Below are 20,788 nucleotides of genomic sequence, written 5' to 3'. Positions count from 1 at the left end.
AGATAAAATAACCACAGTTTTTTTATTGGGGTTATTGTACTGCCTGAGAGCATTGGGCTGCAAAGTCGTGCCTGATGGTCCCGGGCTGACAGGGCTGGTCTGTAGGTGTAGGATAGATGCATGCATAACTTCTAATTACTGCCAATTAAGTGACAATCAACTCCAATTAACTCCATTGATTGACTGTTATCAGCTAACTGACTAATCTACATGCACATCTGAGATCTGCACCCCAATTTGGGGTGCCCAACTTTGGGTGACCTCTATAGAACCTGAGGGTGCGTGTGTAAGTTTGTGTAGAAATAAAGTGGCTTCTGAACTAGGTACCCCACCTCGCCTGTATTCCTCTTGTTTTATGCCCCAAAATTAGGATCAGGGCAGAGGCTAATAGGTCACTAATGCCCCGAAAGGGGTGAGCCTTGAATAATGGGACCAATGGCTCCTTTAGCCATCTATACTGCCACTGCACAAATTGTGTCATATTCTTTTTTAAAATCAATATTTATAAAATCTTATACACCACCCCTTCTCAGCAAATAGTTGTAGTTTTTTTTTAAGGTTTTTTTTTTTTTAAAACAAAACTGGACTGCAAAGCTTTTTTGCATGCCTATTTTCATAAAAGTGACCATTAATGAGCTGCTTTGCATACATTTTCAGGCAAAAAAGGAGAAGAAACAAATTCTGCAGAACAGGAATAGAGATGCAAAAAGTGGAACCAGCCAAAGAGGGCAGTATGGAATTGCAGCAGTCTAATGAAATTATCTCTTAAAATGACCTGGAACGGCACCATTATAGCTCAATAATGTTGAATGTGCAACAGCCATTTGTGTGTATTTTGCATGAAGGTTTACTACAAATATGGACCTTTTAAGAAATATTTTGTTAAAGGGGTTTTAGATGCTAAAAACACTGATATTTTTGCAAACTTACTGGTGTTTCTGAATGGTTTACTGTTAAGAAGCTACTATCATTTTAAAAAAAAAATCACACTTTAGTACATCAAGGCCACAGTTTTGGCTCCTACCACTTTTGCTGAACGTCTGTATCAGTTATCTACCACCCACTCACTGTAAAAGTATTTTCTTACATGACTTTGAGCTGTCCTTCCTTCATTTTCATAAAATAATTGCTTCTTCTTGAATTTTGAATTTTATGGCAAATGCTATTTTCTGGTTCCTTACTGTAGCCTGACAGACACTTGAAAGCATGTATTGTATCACGCATTTTCATTCTTTCTTCAAGACAGGACAGCTTTAGTTCCTCAGTTCTCTCTATATAAAGGCTTAAGGAGTAATTGTATAAAGTATTTTCACTTGTAAAGCATACTTTACATGCAGAAAATGTCTCTTATAAAACTACTAGTAAAAAAGGCCCGTTTCTGACACAAATGAAACGGGCGCTAGCAAGGTTTTCCTTGGAGTGTGTATGTTTGGGAGAGTGTATGTGAGAGTGACTGTTTGAGAGTCAGAGTGAAAGTGTGAGTGTGTGAGAGAGAGAGTGAGTCTGGGTGTGAGTGTGTTTGTGAGAGAGTGTGTGTGAGAATGAGAGTGTGTGCAAGTGTGTATGTGAGACACAGTGTGAGAGAGAGTGTGTGTGTGTGGGCAAGAGAGAGAGTGTGTGTGAGACACAGATTCTCTGTGAGAGTGAGTGTATGACACCAAGCGAGTGTGTGAGTGACTGTGTGGCACATAGAGAGTGAATGTGATACAGTGTGAGACAGAGTGTGTGAGAGTGAGAGTCAGAAAGACATTGTATATGAGAGAGAGAGTGTGAGCCGTGCCCTCCCAATCCATGGCCATCTGTCCCCTGCCCCCTCCATTCATCCTTTTCCAGCAATTCCCCTCTGTCCCTGAGCCCTGCCCTCCCAATCCATGGCCATCCATGTTTGTCTGTCACCTGCCCCCTCCATTCATCCCTATCCAGCATTTCCCCTCTCTGCCTGAGGCCTGCCCTGCAATCCATATTCCTCCATGCCCATCTGTCCCCTCCATTCATCCCTATGCAGCAATTCCCCTCTCCCTGAGTCCTGCCCTTCCAATCCATGCTCCTCTGTCACCTGGCCCCTCCATTTTTCCCTATCCAGCATTTCCCCTCTCTGCCTGAGGCCTGCTCTGCAATCCATATCCATCCATGCCCATCTGTCCCCTCCATTCATCCCTATCCAGCAATTCCCCTCTCCCTGACTCCTGCCCTTCCAATCCATGCCCATCCATGCTCATCTGTCACCTGGGCCCTCCATTTTTCCCTATCCAGCATTTCCCCTCTCTGCCTGAGGCCTGCTCTGCAATCCATATCCATCCATGCCCATCTGTCCCCTCCATTCATCCCTATCCAGCAATTCCCCTCTCCCTGAGTCCTGCCCTTCCAATCCATGCCCATCCATGCTCCTCTGTCACCTGGCCCCTCCATTTTTCCCTATCCAGCATTTCCCCTCTCTGCCTGAGGCCTGCTCTGTAATCCATATCCATCCATGCCCATCTGTCCCCTCCATTCATCCCTATCCAGCAATTCCCCTCTCCCTGAGTCCTGCCCTTCCAATCCATGCTCATCTGTCACCTGGCCCCTCCATTTTTCCCTATCCAGCAATTTCCCTCTCTCCCTGAGTCCTGCCCTCCCAATCCATGCCCATCCATGCTCCTCTGTCCCCTGCCCCCTCCATTCATCCATTTCCAGTAATTCCCCTCTCTCCCTGTGCCCTGTCCTCCTAATCCATACCCATCCATGCTCCTCTGTCCCCTGCCGCCTCCATTCATCCTTTTCCAGCAAGTCCCCTCTCGCCCTTCCATGACCCCCCCCCCCTCGCATCCATGCTACTCTCTCTCCCATGTCCCAGCCTGGCCCGCCCTCTTCTCCCCCCCCCCCCCCCGCATCCATGCCTCGCATCCATGCATCCCTTTTTTTTTTTATTATTCTTTTTAACTTTACCTCCGTGGCGGTTCGTGCAGCGAAGCGTCAGGGAAGGAGGCGGCGCTCCCGACGTCTAGCTTTCCCTTCGCTGTGTTCCGCCTTATTTTGAAGGCGGAACACAGCGAAGGGAAGGCTAGACGTCGGGAGCGCCGCCTCCTTCCCTGACGTTTCGCTTCCCGATTTGTTTGTTTTTTTCGCGAGGGCGGGGCAGAGACGGCTGGCTGGCTTGAAGGCTTCACACCACGAATCCACGAACCCTACAGCTTCAGTGACGTCAGATGGCTTCAGGGCTTCAGGGCTTCACAGAACGTTGTCCTCATTAGAACGTTCACGGTGCGTTTTATTATATTAGATGTGGCTGAATACACATATGCAAGTATGTGCGCTGACAAGATTTCACATACTTATATACTAATCATATGGTGAAATTTACTCTAACTTGGTAAGTTCCTTTCCATGAATCCTGCTAGACCAGTCCTTACTAGCAGGTGGCGACAGAACAAAAAAATAAAAACTGAAGGTTCTAATGACATCATCAGTATAACAGGTGGTGCAGCTAGGTTTCTGTCAGTACGCTAATGCCAAAACTAAAAAAAAAATTAATAAAACTAATACTTGAGAAAAAAATAAATATTCTTCTGGGAAACTTTTGCAGAATGTGAAACTATTTAGAAACCAGGGGCAGGCAAAGAACCTAAGGATATCCCAAAACCCTCAGTCTTCTGAGGTGGGCCCTGGACTAGTCTAACACTCACCTGTGGCAAGTATTATCCGAGAACAGCAGGCCAAGTATCTCACAGATGAGTGACGTCATCCGATGGAGCCTGATGCGAATACTGACTAGCAATAATACTTAGAACTTTTTAGTAGCATCCTAACATGCATGCACTGGTGCCTTCCTGTCTGACATGCGAGTGCAGACCACTCAGTTATTTTATAAAGCTAAAGAATACAACTCCAAGGGGAGGTGGGAGAGTATGCTACAGATAACTGTGCTTTCTCCAAGGACAAGCAGGCCATTGTATTCTCACAGATGGGAATCCCTAGCTACACTAGAAACAACAATGCTAGGACAATATGGACTCGATACAGCGAGGTCACTAATTCAATCAACCTGAAACCATAGGCATACTAAGTGTGGAGGTGCAGACTGGAACAGAACAAACCTGGGTCTGGTGGTGGGGGGTTAAGTTGATTCTAGACACTGAACAAATTCTGCAGTACAGCTTGCCCGAACTGGCTATCTCTTCAGGTATCCTGCTCAAGGCAGTAATGACATGTGAATGTGTGAACAGATAATCAAATTGCAGCTTTGCAAACCTCCTCTATGGAGGCTGATCTCAAGTGAACTACTGATGTAGCCATGGCTCTGACATTATGTCCCTTGACATGACCCTCTAGAGTCAGCCCAGCCTGGACATAAGTAAAGGAGATGCAATCTGCTAGTCAATTGAGAATTGTGCACTTGCCGATGGCTACCCCCATTCAGTTTGAGTCAAAAGAAACAAAAAGCTGGATGGACTGTCTATTGGCTTTAGTCTGCTCCAGAAAGAAGGCTAAGGCTCGCTTGCAATCTAAGGTATGCAGTACACTCTCGCCAGGATGGGCATATGGTTTTGGGAAAAATGTTGGTAGGCCGACTGAATGATTAAGATGGAACTCCAACACTATCTTAGGAAGGAACTTAGGGTGTGTGCATACAACTACTCTATTGTAGTGAAACGTAATATAAGATGGATCAGTTCCTAGGGCCTGAAGCTCACTGACTCGGTGAGCTGAAGTGACTGCTACCAAAAACATAACTTTCCAGGTCAAATACTTCAGATATCAACAAAATACTGGGAATTAACGTAACAGGTTTCTTTGGTACAAATGCACAGCCAATACTAGAAACCTAACCATTAAACTTAACTAAAACAATCACGTGTAGTATAATAGTGAATGTGCTCAGAATGCCCATGCATGCTACACAGCCGTAACCAGCTTAAAATATAACACTGGGACCCACCATCATAGCACAGCCCTCCCTACCTACCGGTTAAAAAAACACAATGTTCAATACAGTCACTGTTGTGTTGGATAATAGTAGTGGTGGTACTTAGCTTATAATGTAGATGTCTCATAATGGGGGGTATCCCAATGGGAAACAAGACTGTAGGTCCATAGACATCCTCTCTATTTTTTCTTTTTTCCTTTTGTATTTGCTCGTGCTGGTGACACTAATCATAAAAATCAAAAAATAGTGCTCAGTCGTGCCATTCAATGTCAGCTGTTCAATGCTTGCACGTTCCCGACATGCTGCATGTTTCGCCAAAAAGGCGTCCTCAGGAGAACGAGCTTCGCAGAACTTTTACATGGAGACTACAGGAGGCAAACAGTATTGTGTCCCCCAACCAAGCGACTGAAGCAGCTCGACCACTTTGTCGGTTGCCCACCGACACTCCTCGAAAGAAGAGGCCCGCACAAGCCAGTAATCTAGATAGGGATGGACCTGAATCCCTTCCTTCCTGAGATAGGCCGCCACTACTACCAGGACCTTGGAAAAGGTCTGAGGCGCTGTGGCTAGGCTGGAGGGCATCGCTTTGAATTGAAAATGACGACCAAGCACTGCAAAGCAAAGAAAGCGCCTGTGGGGAGGCCAGATTGGAATCGGTAAATAGGCCTCTTTGAGATTGAGAGAGGTCAAAAACTCCACTGGCTGTACTGCTGCGATCACCGATTGGAGGGTTTCCATGCAGAAAAGCCGAACCTGTAAGGACCTGTTGACGCACTTGAGATTTAAGAGGGGTCGCCAAGAATCACCCTTTTTTGGTTTCCAAGAGGGGGTAGTTAGTGTGTAGTGGATTAGGGATAGTGAATAAATTATTAGGAGCAGTTTGGTAGTATTCATTTTAATGTTATTTCGCTTTGGTTGTTAGATTGTCTAGGATGTCAGTTATGGTTTTGGTTCTTGTTCGTAAGATGGTGTTTGTGCAGTTTATCGTGACTTTGATACTCTAAGGTAATAGTGATCAAATTAATTGATTAAAAGTGACTGATATACTCGCAATTAGATGTGCAGTCTAGAGTAATATCGGAGGTCGTGTAGTAGTCCTGGAGTAGTAGTAGTGGTCCAGGATAGGCATGTAGCCGGGGTGGTTAGGTAGTTCAAGCTTGGTATTAGGAAAGTACAGCTTTCAGCTTAGTTTCAAACTAGAAATTCAAATTAGAAGGGAATTCCAGTTAGAGGAGTAAATACAGATTCAGATCAAGTAGGCTCAGATCTTCTAATTGGAGGTGGGGATCGAGAAAGGTAGCAATAGTGGAAAATTGGTAGGTAACTCAGGCTGGTAGTTCAGTTTACTCATGAAAAGGCTGACAAATGGTATTTTACAACAGAAGTACCTGTTATGGAACAATAAATAACGTGAGGAGCACCATGCGGGTCTATCTGGAGGCCACTGGATGTCAGTGCAATGACAGTTTTTACCATCTGGCAGACGTAGTCTATGGAACTCACAGACACAAGAGTGTACAGAGGACTATGACTGATTACTTCAAGTAAGCCTAATGTCATTTAACGGAGACTGTATAGTGTCAGTTAACAGAGACTGTATACTGTACATATAATAAACAGTACTGTACATATGTTTATCAGATGTCAAGCTTCTTTGGGTCACAACGGTTAAGTGCATGCTCCGGTTAACTGCATGTATTTCTTTAGTCCCAGACCCTTGCACTTAAGTGGATTGCACTGTATATATATATATAGTTTTGCTCCTGGTCTGCTGAAATAGCTTATAGGAGCTCTTCAAATAGTGCAAAATTCACCTGAAGGATTGCTAACTGGGATGTTAAAAAAAACAACACTGTGTGCAGCACAATTATCACAAAGCAACAAAATATGACGCTTTTGTGCCCGCATTCTAGTGTTTAACTTCTTTAGCCACTGCTTCTAAATTTCCCCAGGCATCCATAAATTTGCGTTAGCCTCATATGACACAGGAAGTCGCTTAACATTCTTGAAGCAACGGGGCTGTTTGCTGTTTCCAATGACGAGTGGTTCCAACATCTCACTCCCATCCATATTGCAGCAAAGGAGGATTGTCAGTCGGTCCTTCGACGTTTTACTTCCTGTAGTTTCAGTTTGTTTGAATGCAAGTGTTCCATCAGGAATCGCTCGCCAGTAGAGACCGTTTTTGTCAGCATTCAAAAAGTCACGAGGTACAAACTCGTTCAAAATGGTAGGAAGAACTGAAACAACCCAATTTTCAGTCATCAGCTTCTTATTTTTCACCATGCTGTTTCTTGAATTTTATGTTGTTCCTCTCCTTCCATCTTTCCAACCAACCAACAGTGGTTTGAATTTAGTTAGTCCAAGACTTTCAGCTAGCTGATTAGCTTCTCCATAAGCAGTGGACCACTGACAGGAAACTGTCTGCTCCTGACTTGAGAAAATCACCGAAGAGCATCTTCTACATTCTCAGCTTTTCCCGCCTGTTTACGTTTCCGATGTGGATTTGTATTGTGTTGCCAGTCTTCCAAAAGCTGGTCTTTCTGCTTCAAGGTATGTGAAATTTGATGGGATTGACACCATATTCTTTAGCAATGGATGCTTGACTTTGTTTGTTTTCTAATTTTGTAAGAATAGAAGAACTTCTATTCATTCAGCCAGTGTTAAAGTCTTACAGTTGTGCGACGACGACTCCAGTGTACAACATTCTTTCGCTTATTCTGTCTGTGGCTGTTAACCAACGAGATTTCAAATTTACTGCCCCTTTGTCACGCATCAATCGGCTTCCATATTCCGTGCGTGCGCTTATGTGGAGTCTTTCTTGCAGAGGAGCGGTCTTAAAACATGCATATAAGTGAATCTTGCACTTACCAAGTGGTGCACTAAACCAAAGTTTGTCCCCATAGAAACTGATGGCGCCAAAAACAGGACCAAAGTACGGCATGCAGTTAAACAGAGCATGCGCTTATCCGACGTGCACTTAAATGGAGTGCACTGTATATATATATATATATATATATATATATATATATATATATATATGTAGTGTATATATGTATATATATATATACAGTGCTTTTTATGTAGAAAAAAAGGTGCTGGTACTCATTATGTGCGGGGCCACCACATATGGCTCCACCCCTATGATAGCCACACCCCTTATACCAGCCATGGCGCATATAAACAGACATCATTGAAAATATTATACTAGTATAAAAGAAAAAAAATAACAGCTTCCTCCAGCTGTTTGTAGGGTGGTGTGTAACACTATGTACACAGAAATAACAAAGTTACTCCCTATTACATTACACACTCCAAATTGCTTAGGCACTGTTAAGTTTACTAATGATGGTTTTCATTGCATGTGCACTTAATTTCCAGATAAAGCAAGTGTCTCATTTTTCAAAATATGATATACCTGCTTCTCTAATCTCTCTGCACACTGAACCAGCCAGCAGCAGAGAGGGAAAGGCAGGTTTGCATTAACAGCTTGGCTCACACTGCCCTCCAGTATTGTACCCACATCAATATGCCTTCCATATGCTGAAGCCTACCTCCCAGCACACTAGCCCAATCTGGAAAGTTATGGGGCAGAAACTGGCAGCTTTTTTCATGTAATACAAATTTCACTGTAGGTGGCACTCTTGTTTACTCTCTCACTCCCCCTACCTTTGCAGACTTCATCACAATGCAAGAACTTGGGGTGGAGTGAGAGGCAGGGACAGCATGCAGCTTCCACACAGGCTACTAAATCTGATCTCTGCCTATCCAACATTCCTCTCCACCACTACACCTGTTCTGGAGGCATAAATCTCATACACAAAAGGGAATAAACATTTTACTCCATAACACTGCAATTTTTAACAAATGTGCAGAGGAAAACAGGCAGTAAAAGCTGGTAAGCTAACTTGAGACACTGCTCCAGAGGTGGCAGCTCCACCACCGACGAAGAATAAAAGAAAGATGAGGAATTTACAGTACAGGGAGCAGTAGTATTCTTTTGTGGAGCTACTGTAGTGTTTAAAGCAGGCTATAGTGTTACTTGTGCTACTCAGAAGATATACTAGAAAAAGGCTGGCAACATGCTGCACTGCTGGAGATACAGGGGATCTACTCCCATCAGTCTTATGTCCTGCATAAACACTGCACCAAAAGGTCCACAAGCAACTCTGACCAGACACTATGGTACAGGTGAAGAATGCTCCCCTCAAATTTGTTTTTAGTCTCTCTAGTGTCCTGTTACAAAACTCCTCCCTGTAATTGGAACTTAGTAGCGCTGCGCTGTATGGTCCCCCTGTAGAGTCATCAAAAGACACGTCAAGGAAAAATAAACATCCAGCTCACACTGACATCTTACTGCAGATACTAGAAAGAGGGAGATGGGCAAGCAAGCACAGTCCCTCCTTCTCTAACACCACATGGAGAGGAGGGTGTGAAAGACAAGGGTAACAGCTAAGAAGATGGGAGGGCAGAATTTTCTCTCACCATGGATTTGCTGCATCATCACTCCTGTGATTACCACCTCTTAAGGAATGACACTACCATAGTGAAAGAGGCAATCCTTTTTTTTTAAGACTCAGAGGCGCGAATGATGCAGGCAGCGATTGAAAGAGGCTGTCTGCGTCGGAGCTTCCCTTCCCTCTGCGAGTCTCGCCTATGCGGAAACAGGAAGTTGTAACAACAAAGGCAGGACTTGCAGAGGGAAGGGAAGCTCCGATGCAGACAGCCTCTTTCAATCGCTGCCTGCATCGTTCGCGCCTCTGAGTCTTAAAAAAAAAAAGTGCAGGACTCACCGGAAGTGTCGCCAAGGGTGGGAGGGAGGGGCAAACAAAAGGTGCCGGTATGCCGTACCGTTGCGTACCGGCACAAAAAAAGCACTGCATATATATATACACACACACACATCATATTTGCTACAGGAACAGAAACCACACACTACAACTGAGACTTGATTCACATTATACAGAGTTAGGAGCCAACAGTTTACTAGGACATCTGTCATCTACAGCACACACCATCCAAAGAATTAATTTACATAATTCACTGAATCACACTGTATCATGCTATTTCTGAGTTTCCAAAGTTTTATCATCACAACAGCAGCGTGTGATTCAATTCAGTGTTTGAATTACTAACTATTGTTTTTGTAATCTGACCCTCATTATCCTATGTTTTCCAAGGACTAGAATGTTCAGTGCTAATAAAATTGTCCTTCCAGTTGGTGTCTGAGCTATGAGCCAGCAAATCAGTTTTCAAGTCCCATGTTCCTCCACTGACACACTACCAGGCTTATTTTTAAAAGAGAAGGACGCCCATCTTTCGACACAAATCGCAAGATGGGCATCCTTCTCCCAGGGTCGCCCAAATCGGCATAATCGAAAGCCGATTTTGGGCGTCCTCAACTGCTTTCCGTCGTGGGGATGACCAAAGTTCACGGGGGCGTGTCAGAAGCATAGCGAAGGCGGGACAGGGGCGTGCTTAACACATGGGCGTCCTTGACCGATAATGGAAAAAAGAAGGGCGTCCCTGACGAACACTTGGACGACTTTACCTGGTCCTTTTTTTTTACGACCAAGCCACAAAAATATGCCCTAAATGACCAGATGACCACCGGAAGGAATCGGGGATGACCTTCCATAACTCCCCCAGTGGTCACTAACTCCCTCCCACCCTCAAAACATTTTTCAAATATTTTTTGCCAGCCTCTATGCTAGCCTCAAATGTCATACTCAGGTCCATCGCAGCAGTATGCAGGACCCTGGAGCAGTTTTAGTGGGTACTGCAGCGCACTTCAGACAGGCGGACCCAGGCCCATCCAGCCCCTACCTGGTGGTAAATGTGAGCCCTCCAAAACCCATCAGAAACCCACTGTACCCACATCTAGGTACCCCCATTCACCCATAAGGACTATGGTAGTGGTGTACAGTTGTGGGTAATGGGTTTTGGGGGGCTCAGCACACACGATAAGGGAGCTATGCACCTGGGGGCAATTTCTGAAGTCCACTGCAGTGCCCCCTAGGGTGCCCGGTTGGTGTCCTGGCATGTCAGCGGGACCAGTGCACTATGAATGCTGGCTCCTTCCACAACCAAATGACTTGGATTTGGTCGTTTCTGAGATGGTCGTCCTGGGTTTCCATTATCGCCGAAAATCAGGGACCACCATCTCTAAGGACGACCATCTCTAAGGTCAACCTAAATTTCCAGATTTGGGCATCCCTGACAGTATTATTGAAACGAAAGATGGGCGTCCATCTTGTTTCGATAATACGGGTTTCCCCGCCCCTTCACGGGGAAGTCCTGCGAGGACGTCCTCAGTATACTTGGGCGTCCCTTTCAATTATGCACCTCATTGTGTCTTTTGCAAGAAAAGACACAGAGAAGGGTGTCCAAAATGATAAAGGAGATGGAACCTGGAAAGACTCTCATATCAGAAAAGGCTAAATAAGTTAGGGCTCTTCTGCTGGAGAAGAGATGGCTGAGGGATAATATGATACAGGTCTATAAAATCCTCCATGAACAGATAAATGCAAATTGATTGATTATTCTTTCAAAAAGTACATCCTAAATTGCTCTTACCTGCTAATTCCCATTCCTTGAATCCTGCTAGACCAGTCCAGATGAGTGGGTTATGCTCCCCAAGAAGCAGATAGAGATAGAAAACACTAACTTGCAGTGATGTCATCACTAGTATAAGGAGTGGTATACCCTGGCATTTGCTGGCATACTCTTGACAAAACAGAAAAACTTAAACAGTACTGTGAACAAACCCTCAGAAAGCAATCTCCACAGAATTGGAAACAAGTTCTCTTGACCCTCCTCAAGGATAAACTGAAGGCCCAATTCAATCACTAGAAGAAGCTGAGATGAATAACACGAACCCTTTGTCTTCTCTGGCAGTCCTGAACTGGTCTAGCAGGGGAAAAGAAATTAAAAGGTAACAACAAATTTCACCCTCCTCATCCAGTCCAAATGAGTGACATGTACCAAAGCCTGAAAGACCCAGGCAGGAAGAAAAGGCACCATGAATACTACTTTCTGAAGGGGTCACTCCCTTCCAACTAAACATACAAGTTGTTCTGCTGCAGCACGAGTCACCATATGCATTTAGACCCTTGCCCTACCACCTTTAATCTTGCAAAAGGCATCTTCCATGCTGTTTGAAAGTGTAATCTAAGACTTACTGAAATTCCTTCAGATAGATATAATCTTTATTTTTACAACTTATTACCAACATTACCCTATCTACTAATCTAGGTGACATACAAAAGCACACACTTCATACATTTCAATTAAATGTAAACACACAGCATAAAATCAAAACTAAAATGAAAAAAAAAAAAAACTTAGGACAGCTCATGACCAAATGCTCTTGTGCATATGATGATGAAATAGCTGCATCCTCCATGTTAATGACTTCACTCTTAAGGCAGCCTACAAAGGAAGGAATTGAAGAAGAGGGAAGAATCTCATGGCAACAAAGATTTTCTCTGGCAGTCAAAACAATAAAACTCTGCTGGCTACAAACAATTCTTCACCAGCTAAAAGTGGTGCAAAGTACTGGCAGGGTACTATATTTCTTCAACATCTTGCAGCTAGCACTGATATTTTTGTTGGATGGACAACAGGGCACCTGGGAAATTTCTAGCTCTGATTATATGCACAAAAAGTAACTATAGAGAAATATTAAATTATGTCTTCCAAATCTGCTATTACTAGCTAAAATGTTATATGGTGCCATCCCAGGACTTGACAAAGGAGGCTGGTTGGGGATGGACTAGTTATCTGTCCCTGTAAAAACTAAAAAAAACTGCAGAAACAGAAATGGATTGAAACACACATTAGTTGACAAGATCAACTGTACTACCACGGAAGTGAGGAAAGCATGTTGAATATTAAAACACACAAACCAAAAGAAGAAGGGGGTAGACCAATGTGGGTCCAACACGCTTTATTTATTGTAAAAAATCAACTTTGTAAAACTGTTGAAGTGACTCAATGCAGTTCTGTATTTTGGCTCCTCATGCGCCTGCCTCAGGTGTCGATCAATATTTACAATCAAAGTTGATGTATAAGAGATGGTACAACACAAACATCTAATAAACAGCACCTGGAATTCAAACAGCATCAAAAATGCCACGAATGAACAGACAAGTACCATATCTGTTTGAATTCTAAATGCTGTTTATTGGATGTTTGTGATGTACCATCTCTTGTCCATCAAATTTGATCGAAAATATGGTGCATGAGGTGCTGAAACACAGGACTGCATCGAGTCACTACAGCAGTTTTACATCTAGACCAGTATCCTGCTTCCAATAGTGGCCAATCTGAGTCACAAGTATCTGGAGGAAACCCAATTAGTAGCAACATTCCATGCTACCAACTCCGGGGCAAATAGTGGCTTCCCGTATGTCCATCTCAATAACGGACTATGGATATTTCCTCCAGGAATTTATCTAAACCATTTTTAAACCAAATTAAATGGACAAAAGAGTTGTTTAGCTGTGTCAACTGAATAATTTGGTCATTGATGGCACAACGACATTCACAAAATCACATGGCACTCAACCAATGGGTGATATGAAAACCAGATAGATCACGTAGCAATCAGAGGAAAAAAGATCTGATCACTGTATGGTGCCAGATCCTACAGAGAAGCTGATACACACAGCAACCAATATCTAGAGGTTGACAAAATCCCAGATCAAGTTTAAAAGAGTTCAGAAATCAAAGGACATTATCAAATACATTAGTAAGCTGAAGGCATTCCAAATGTTCAAATCAAACTAATCTGAAGCTTTTAGCAGAAAAATATTCAGAAAGTGAACCAGATATGGAAAATATGTGGAAGCTGGTCAAAGAGCGACTACATGACATCAACCAGAATACACTCAATCATGCAAAAAAGAAAAAAATAGGAGTGGGTATGTGAAGAAATTCAGAAAAATATGAGAAAACAAATAGAAATTTGGTCATTAATTGCATCACAAAAAGATACTGAAATTAATCAAGTTATATTAAAAAGTGCAGCTAGCAAGATAAAGTTTAAAAAAAGTTTGGATAACTTCCTAAAAGAATAGTCCATGAGACATTATTAAGATGGACTTGGAAAAATCCACTGCTTATTTGTAAGATAATCAGCATAAAATCTGTTTTACTCTTTTAGGATTTGACAGGTACTTGTGACCTGGATTGACCAATGTTGGAAACGGGATACTGGGCTTGATGGACCTTTGGTCTGTCCCAGTACGGCAATGCTTATGTTCTTATATACCTCTATATTCCTGTCAGTGGGAGTACTATTTCAAATGTCACACTTTCAATAATGAGGGACAAGCACATTTTGCAGGACTCTAGAGGACCTGCCTTTCTCTAGCTACTGAAAACACGATATTGAAGCACCACCCTCTACTGGCAACAGTGCTGTTGGAGGACTGCTGCACAGCTTAGCTGGCACTATCTCATTTGCATAACAAGTACTCAGAGTAAGACGCTAGCATTGCCATGCACCTTTTGTTTTTTTGTTAACAATATTCAGAATTTATTTGGATGAACAGCAACGTTCTTCTGACATCATTGGTAGCAATTTTTGTTTTAAGTTTTTTAATTTACATTTTTCAGTCTTAACATTTGTATAAGATTGGCATTTTAGTGATATCTTTTCAGCTAGTAGGTTGGTTCTTGATTTTTATGTACCAGTGCTATCTCATTTGTATAACATTTTATTAGTGATGAAGGAGTATTTACCTGCTATCTCACCTTTGCTGGTACTGTCATATTCCCTGAGCAAACGAGTCCAGAATGGCTTTTGTGTGTGATTATCAGATATAAAAGTACCTTACAGCAATATTTTGTATTTTTGTGTTTTTGCAATTTTTGTGTTGTTGTAATTATTGAGTTAAGGTCTGTAAAATAGCAGCCGTTATTTTGATTTTCTACTAGATATTTTGGCGTCATTTTTAAAATATGATCTTTAACCCCTGTGGGGATATATGTCCTGATGCTTTTACTTGCAGCTTCCCCCCCCCCCCCCCCCCCCAACAATACTGCTGTGTGTCTCTGTGCATGCTGCCATCTCCTGGACAGCAGTTGATATACTTCTTTGTAGCCGCCTTGTTGGTTTCTCTGTTAAGCATAGTTGTCATCTTATGGCGAGTAGCAGTTTGAACAGTCCCCTTTGAGAGCTTGACTGTTTTTTATTGTCTTTTTGGTTTTCAGTTTTGACAACTGTATAGCGATTGTGCTGGGATTTATCTGCTATGATGTCTTATCCAAAAGGGTATTAAGAACATAAGGGGGTCCTTTACTAAAGATTAGCTTGAGTTATCAGCAGCAGGGCCCAAATGAATAAAATGGGACCTGCTGCAGATAAGCTAACCTTTAGTAAAAGACACCCTTAGTGTTGCCATACTGGGACAGAAAAAAGGTCCATCAAGCTCAGCACTCTGTTTCCAACAGTGGCCAATCCAGGGTACAAATACCTGGTAAGATCACAAAATAGTACAATACATTTTATGCTGCTTATCCTAGAAATAGGCAGTGGATTTTCCCCAAGTCCATTTTAGTAATGTTCTATGGATTTTTCCTTTAGGAAGCCATCCAAACCTTTTTTAAACCCCGCTAAGCTAACTGCTTTTACTACATTCTCTGCCAGAAGTGGGGTAGTGGAAAGTCTACCCTCCAGCGAGCCAGAGTTAGTAGCACGACTAAAGTTTTCTTTGTGTTTCTTTTTTGGCATGATTTCATTCAGTTCATGGTTTGTGTTATATATAGAAAACATTTTTTGTTTTAGAACCAAAATGGTCATCGGTGTGGTTTCCTGAAGAAGCAGATGCGAAACGGGACCGTACACATGTTAAATCAGCCAGCTGGGGTGAAACAATGCGAACTGCGCAGCGCCACAAAGAAGTGTTTTACTTTCAAAGTCAAGTGCGTTTTTGAACAGCACTGTATGCAAACGATTGTGGGGCAGTGCGTATGATGTGCCTTAATGACATTATATGAGATGAAAAGATTTTATAGTGCAAGATAAAAAAACAACAACAAATATTTTTTGGGGGGGATTTGATCTATGATTACTTTTTGCACTGTGTGCAGAAGAATTTTTAATTAATTGTCACCGTTGTATGAGATCTTTTTTCCTCCTTGAAAAGTCATTCTTCACTGTTTGGGTTTTGATGAGTATCTGCAATTGATTTCAGTGAAGTTGATCTGTGTTGTGGTTCATACAGACTCTATTTCTACTATATTACATATGTATGTTCTAGCATGTAAGCTCAATGGTATAAAGCCAGGATGGTATTTGATACGTATTGTATTGTTACAATTGCTTACTTTAAATGTACATATATTTTGCATTATGTATATTGCATTTGGGTTTTTTTAAGCCAGGATGTTATTAGTGCATTCTGTAAATGTATATATTTTATATTAATGTGTTTGTTTTAGTTTTTAAGCATTATGTATGTTCTCTACATGTCCTGGCTTTAATTTCTTATTTTTACAGTTGCATTGTGGTTAGAAATTATTGTTATGTTTTTAAATTTGTAATTTTTCAGCCCCTGATACAGCCCTTTATGGGCGAAACATGGCCTTTGTCGGGCATTATATTGGTTTGAAGTTCTACAATAAAGATTTGTTTGTATCTACTAATGATCTGCTTTGTTTGTTTCCAGTTTAGCGGGAACACAGATTGTCGACACACAAAATGTTAGGCGTGCCAATACCAGGTTACACTAGTATTCTACAATGACAACTGAGTTCCCAGATGCCATTAGAAAATAGGCTCCTACCACATATCCTTAGGGTGTGTAACTGGAGGTGCCCAGTTGTAGAATTGCCCCCATATATGCTTTTTTTCTTCAGATCTGATATTTATCATTTTGATTTAACTCTGGAGCTTTTACCTCCAAGGTATGAATATATTTTAAGTGCTTAATAGCTCCCACAGGTATTCAACATTTTATTTATTTAGGAAAGCAATGTTTCTTCCAAATCCTATCTTAAATTGTAAAAACCTACTTATTAAAATTGTGGTGGGATGCGTCTATTTTTAGTATATCAGGCAGGAGAAAGAAAGGAGGTTAGGATATGGACCTTGAACATATGATCCTCTGAGTGTGTAGCAGAGCTGCATTCGGTGCGTTACAATAGCACTGAGGGAGAAAATACAAATTCAAGCAACTGGATGCAAAATGATTGCCTTAAATGTTCACTTATAAGTCCCTATTTACAAAACTGTGCTCAGATTTTGCAGTTATGTGTTACCTGCAAAGGCTAAGGCATGCTATGTGCAAAATTTCTGCAGTTACTATTTGGGGTATTCCCAGCACTTCTGAGAAGGCAGCTGTGCAGTTAGCAGAGGAAAGTTTCCTACTGTGCATTAACAGCAGAGCAGATAATGCAGGGAGCAATTAACTAGACCTCTGGAGATATAGCTAACTGCAAAGCACTGTCTGCAACATTAGCAGTTAAAGTACAATAAAAATCTCCATATTAAATGCATGGCCCATCAGAGCCATTCCACACCCTGTCAATTTCCAATTAGACTTTTAATACAAAAATCAGCTATGGTGCTGCACTGTTAGGGTTAAATATTTAACACATTTTAGTAGCAGGCGCTAAAGAGGCCCTTTACTAAGCTGTGCTAAAAGGTGACCTGCACTATGAGTAGTACAAGGGTTTCCCCATGTGCTGATTTTTCATTTCCTCAATTAATGGCCATGCACTAATTTCCTAATTTGCGCATGGCTGTGCGCATAAGCCCTTACTGACACCTATTTAGTAGGCATAAAGGGCTCACTTGCTAACCATATGCTAACTGGTAGGCGCGCAGCAATGTAGCTGCACTAACTGATTAGCACTGGGCGTACCTACTCTCTGACCCTCAAATATGCCCCAGCGCTAAAAAAAATAAGTATTTTGTTAGTGTGCAGGAAGCACATGCAGATGTCAACACTACCATGGGACACCTGAGCATACCTCGTGGTACTGTGTTTTCCTGCACTGTAAGCACACATTAATGTTATATATATATATATATATATATATATATATATATATATATATATATATCAACTTAATTAGCAGTTGAAGAGTATGAAGCAGTCACAAACGGTCTTGGAAGAACATATACTTAAGGGCCTCTTTTATTAAGCTACGCTAGCAGCTCGAGGGCTCCAATGATCAAAACTCCGGTGCAGTTTTACTGCCACAGCAGTGTCCTGACCTCAAGATCAAAGCTAATAGTATGCAAATGATATGCATGCTATTAGTTTCCATCATGAGGGAGTAAAGCGGGCAGATGCCACCTGGCACATGCGTTCAAAAGTTGTGCATTAAGCACAACTTTAGAATGCATGCCCAGGACATGGGCTGTCAGTGTCAACCAGGCAGTCAAGTGTTAGCCCCAGGGATCCAGTAGATTCTCAGACCCTCCACCCTCCATTGGTAGGGCCCCAAGGGTCTGGTGTACCCCGCATACAAATAAAAACCAGCCTGGTGGTCCAGTGGGACCCTGTCCTCACTCTCCCCATGGCCACTGCTGCTGATCTAGTGTGACCCATGACAGGGAGCCTGACGATCCTCCCCCACCATAAAGCTTTCTTTGGTGGGCGGTCCCCCCAACCCAGCCCCCTCCCCAGTACCTTTGAATTTCTCCTTTATATGGAAGTTAAACCCCATCCTGTGCATCCCATGATGCACCGGGCAGGGCATGGCGCCACCATTTTGAGGTGGCGTCTGCTGAGGAGGAGGGAGCACTACTCCCTCCTCCTCCTCCAACTTCTAAGGTACAGGGGAGGGGGTTGGGGGGATGGATCCCTCCACCACTAGCCCACCAGGAAAAGCTTTTCAGTAGAGGAGGATCAGGTTGGGCCCCCTGTCACGGGTCATACTGGACCCGTTGCGGCGGCCTGGGAGGGCATGGGTTCCACTGGACCACCAGGTTGGTTTTATTTGCTTGCAGGTCTGGAGGTCCACTGGACCCATGGGGCTGACACTGACAGCCAAGGCTGACACTCCACAGCCTGGGCTGCATTGTCAGAGCAGGGGGGAGGCTCTGTACTTAACTCTAATACCAGCTCTGAGCTGGTATAGGGTTAAGGCGGTAGAAGCGGAGGATCAAATCGTAGTTCTCTGATCATAAGGAGGGAATACCAATGAGCTAATTTAAATTACATTTAAATGAGCTCTGTAGTATTCCCTAGCATGCTCACTGTTTGCCGCACTAGAGCCCTCTGATCATTCTGCGCAGGTAAATGCGAGCGCTAGTGGCATCTAGCACCTGCATTTACCTTTGATCATCTGGGCTCCATCAGAACCACTAGCGCGGCCTGATAAAAGAGGCCCTACATCTGTCCAGTTGCTACTGTGCATATGTTTATGATAATATGGTAAAAATATACCAAAACTTGTAGCATCCTGATAGTACTTTAAAAAGCTGACAGTTTAATTGTACCTGCAGAAGTCTAACAACTAAAATGGCAATATCACACTTTCACACAGCAGATGGCATCTGCTCATTTGAAAGAAGAAAGACACTACACAAAATACTCTATGACATTCTCAGCTGTGCAACAGTTTGTTCCATTATAATAGTACAATAGTTCATCCTTTAATAATATCCTTTGTACTGAACAACATTCAGTATCATACTTTTTCCCTAGGCTATACTTAAGACAGCTCTTTTCATCTGGCTGAAAGTAAGAAAATTAAGCTCGCCCTTTTAAAGTGAAGAGTAAGCTTTATAGAGAAAAGTCTCAAAACAATTCTACCCCGTTTACCGCACAGTGATTATTCTAGGCAAAACAGCGAGAGTTTAGCAGGATTTTCCCACTCTCATGCCCCAGTTGTGTTAGCTAACTATAAATGAAATAACAACATTGCTGCTCTGGTATAATGATGATAACATTTATAAAAATCAAACATATAGTAATGTACCTGAATACAGTAACAATATGGGAAAAAAAACTGTTTTATTAGCTTGTAGGGGTGAATCATACCATTTCAAAAGCTACTCTGCCAAGAAGCGTAAAGGAAATGAAGAACATGGGATATAAAAGAAGCTACTCGGGCACCTATACTGGATGACTTGGGAACAGCCAGTTAAATGGGAATATGAGGTTAATGAAGCAGATTGAAATGGTCAGGTGCAGGTAGGAAAGGAACTGAAACCCCCAACCTAGTCTGGTTTCCACTGGCTGATAGGCTGAGAATAAAGGAACAGACTCCAGCCTAGATAGTTAGCCAAAAGAAAAATGGTCAGTAGAAACTCTGTGAGTTATAGATTACCAGCTCTGGGCTTTTGTTTGTTGTACCATCAACAACATAGAGCAATAAAGAATGTTTGATATCTTTACATTCTGTATAACAAAAAGAGCAGTGACCTTTCTTCTAAAGTGCCACATGGAAAATGCTAGAATATATTTTATTTAGACAGTGCAGCACATTATATCAAGTAACCCAAAGGGAGACCGTCAAAAATGTTTTGCCAAGATCCAGATTTCACACTTAAAAATATGATACAATGATATAAACTGCTCAACACAATAATACAAGAATGTGTAAGACTGTAGAAACCATTCTGCAAAATTATAGTTTTACTGTTGTACAACCAGAGAATTCAAGATGAACAGATCATGTCAATTGAAAGCAAAATGTGTATATTAATTCTTACTGTGGAAACATGTCATATTGTGCAATGATGTTTATTTATTAGAAAGCACCTATACATACCTAGGTGATAGTAGAAATTTGTGTGACTCTGTGAAATGCCAGTTTCAGGCTCTTTTTAATAACTGGTGAGTGTCCCCAATGTTGCCTCCCAAGCATTTAAACATATCAGTTTGGAAAACCACAACCTAACATATGCAAACTATTAAAAATAAA

General features: G+C 42.2%; 1 protein-coding gene and 1 long non-coding RNA gene across 2 annotated transcripts in view; one reads left to right on the top strand and one right to left on the bottom strand.

The window, feature by feature from the left end:
* The window catches only part of LOC115478585, a 50,152-nt gene extending 48,919 nt beyond the window's left edge, over positions 1 to 1,233 (top strand). The window contains exon 4 of the long non-coding RNA XR_003943549.1: positions 658 to 1,233. This is a non-coding gene — a long non-coding RNA (uncharacterized LOC115478585). The remainder of the gene's footprint in view (positions 1 to 657) is intronic.
* The window catches only part of RALYL (RALY RNA binding protein like), an 815,331-nt gene that overhangs the window by 792,154 nt on the left and 2,389 nt on the right, over positions 1 to 20,788 (bottom strand). The gene's annotated exons all lie outside the window — the stretch shown is intronic.

Source organism: Microcaecilia unicolor, chromosome 1 (genome assembly GCF_901765095.1).
Source record: "Microcaecilia unicolor chromosome 1, aMicUni1.1, whole genome shotgun sequence".
Lineage (NCBI taxonomy): Eukaryota > Metazoa > Chordata > Amphibia > Gymnophiona > Siphonopidae > Microcaecilia > Microcaecilia unicolor.
This window is presented reverse-complemented; position numbering and strand designations above follow the sequence as displayed.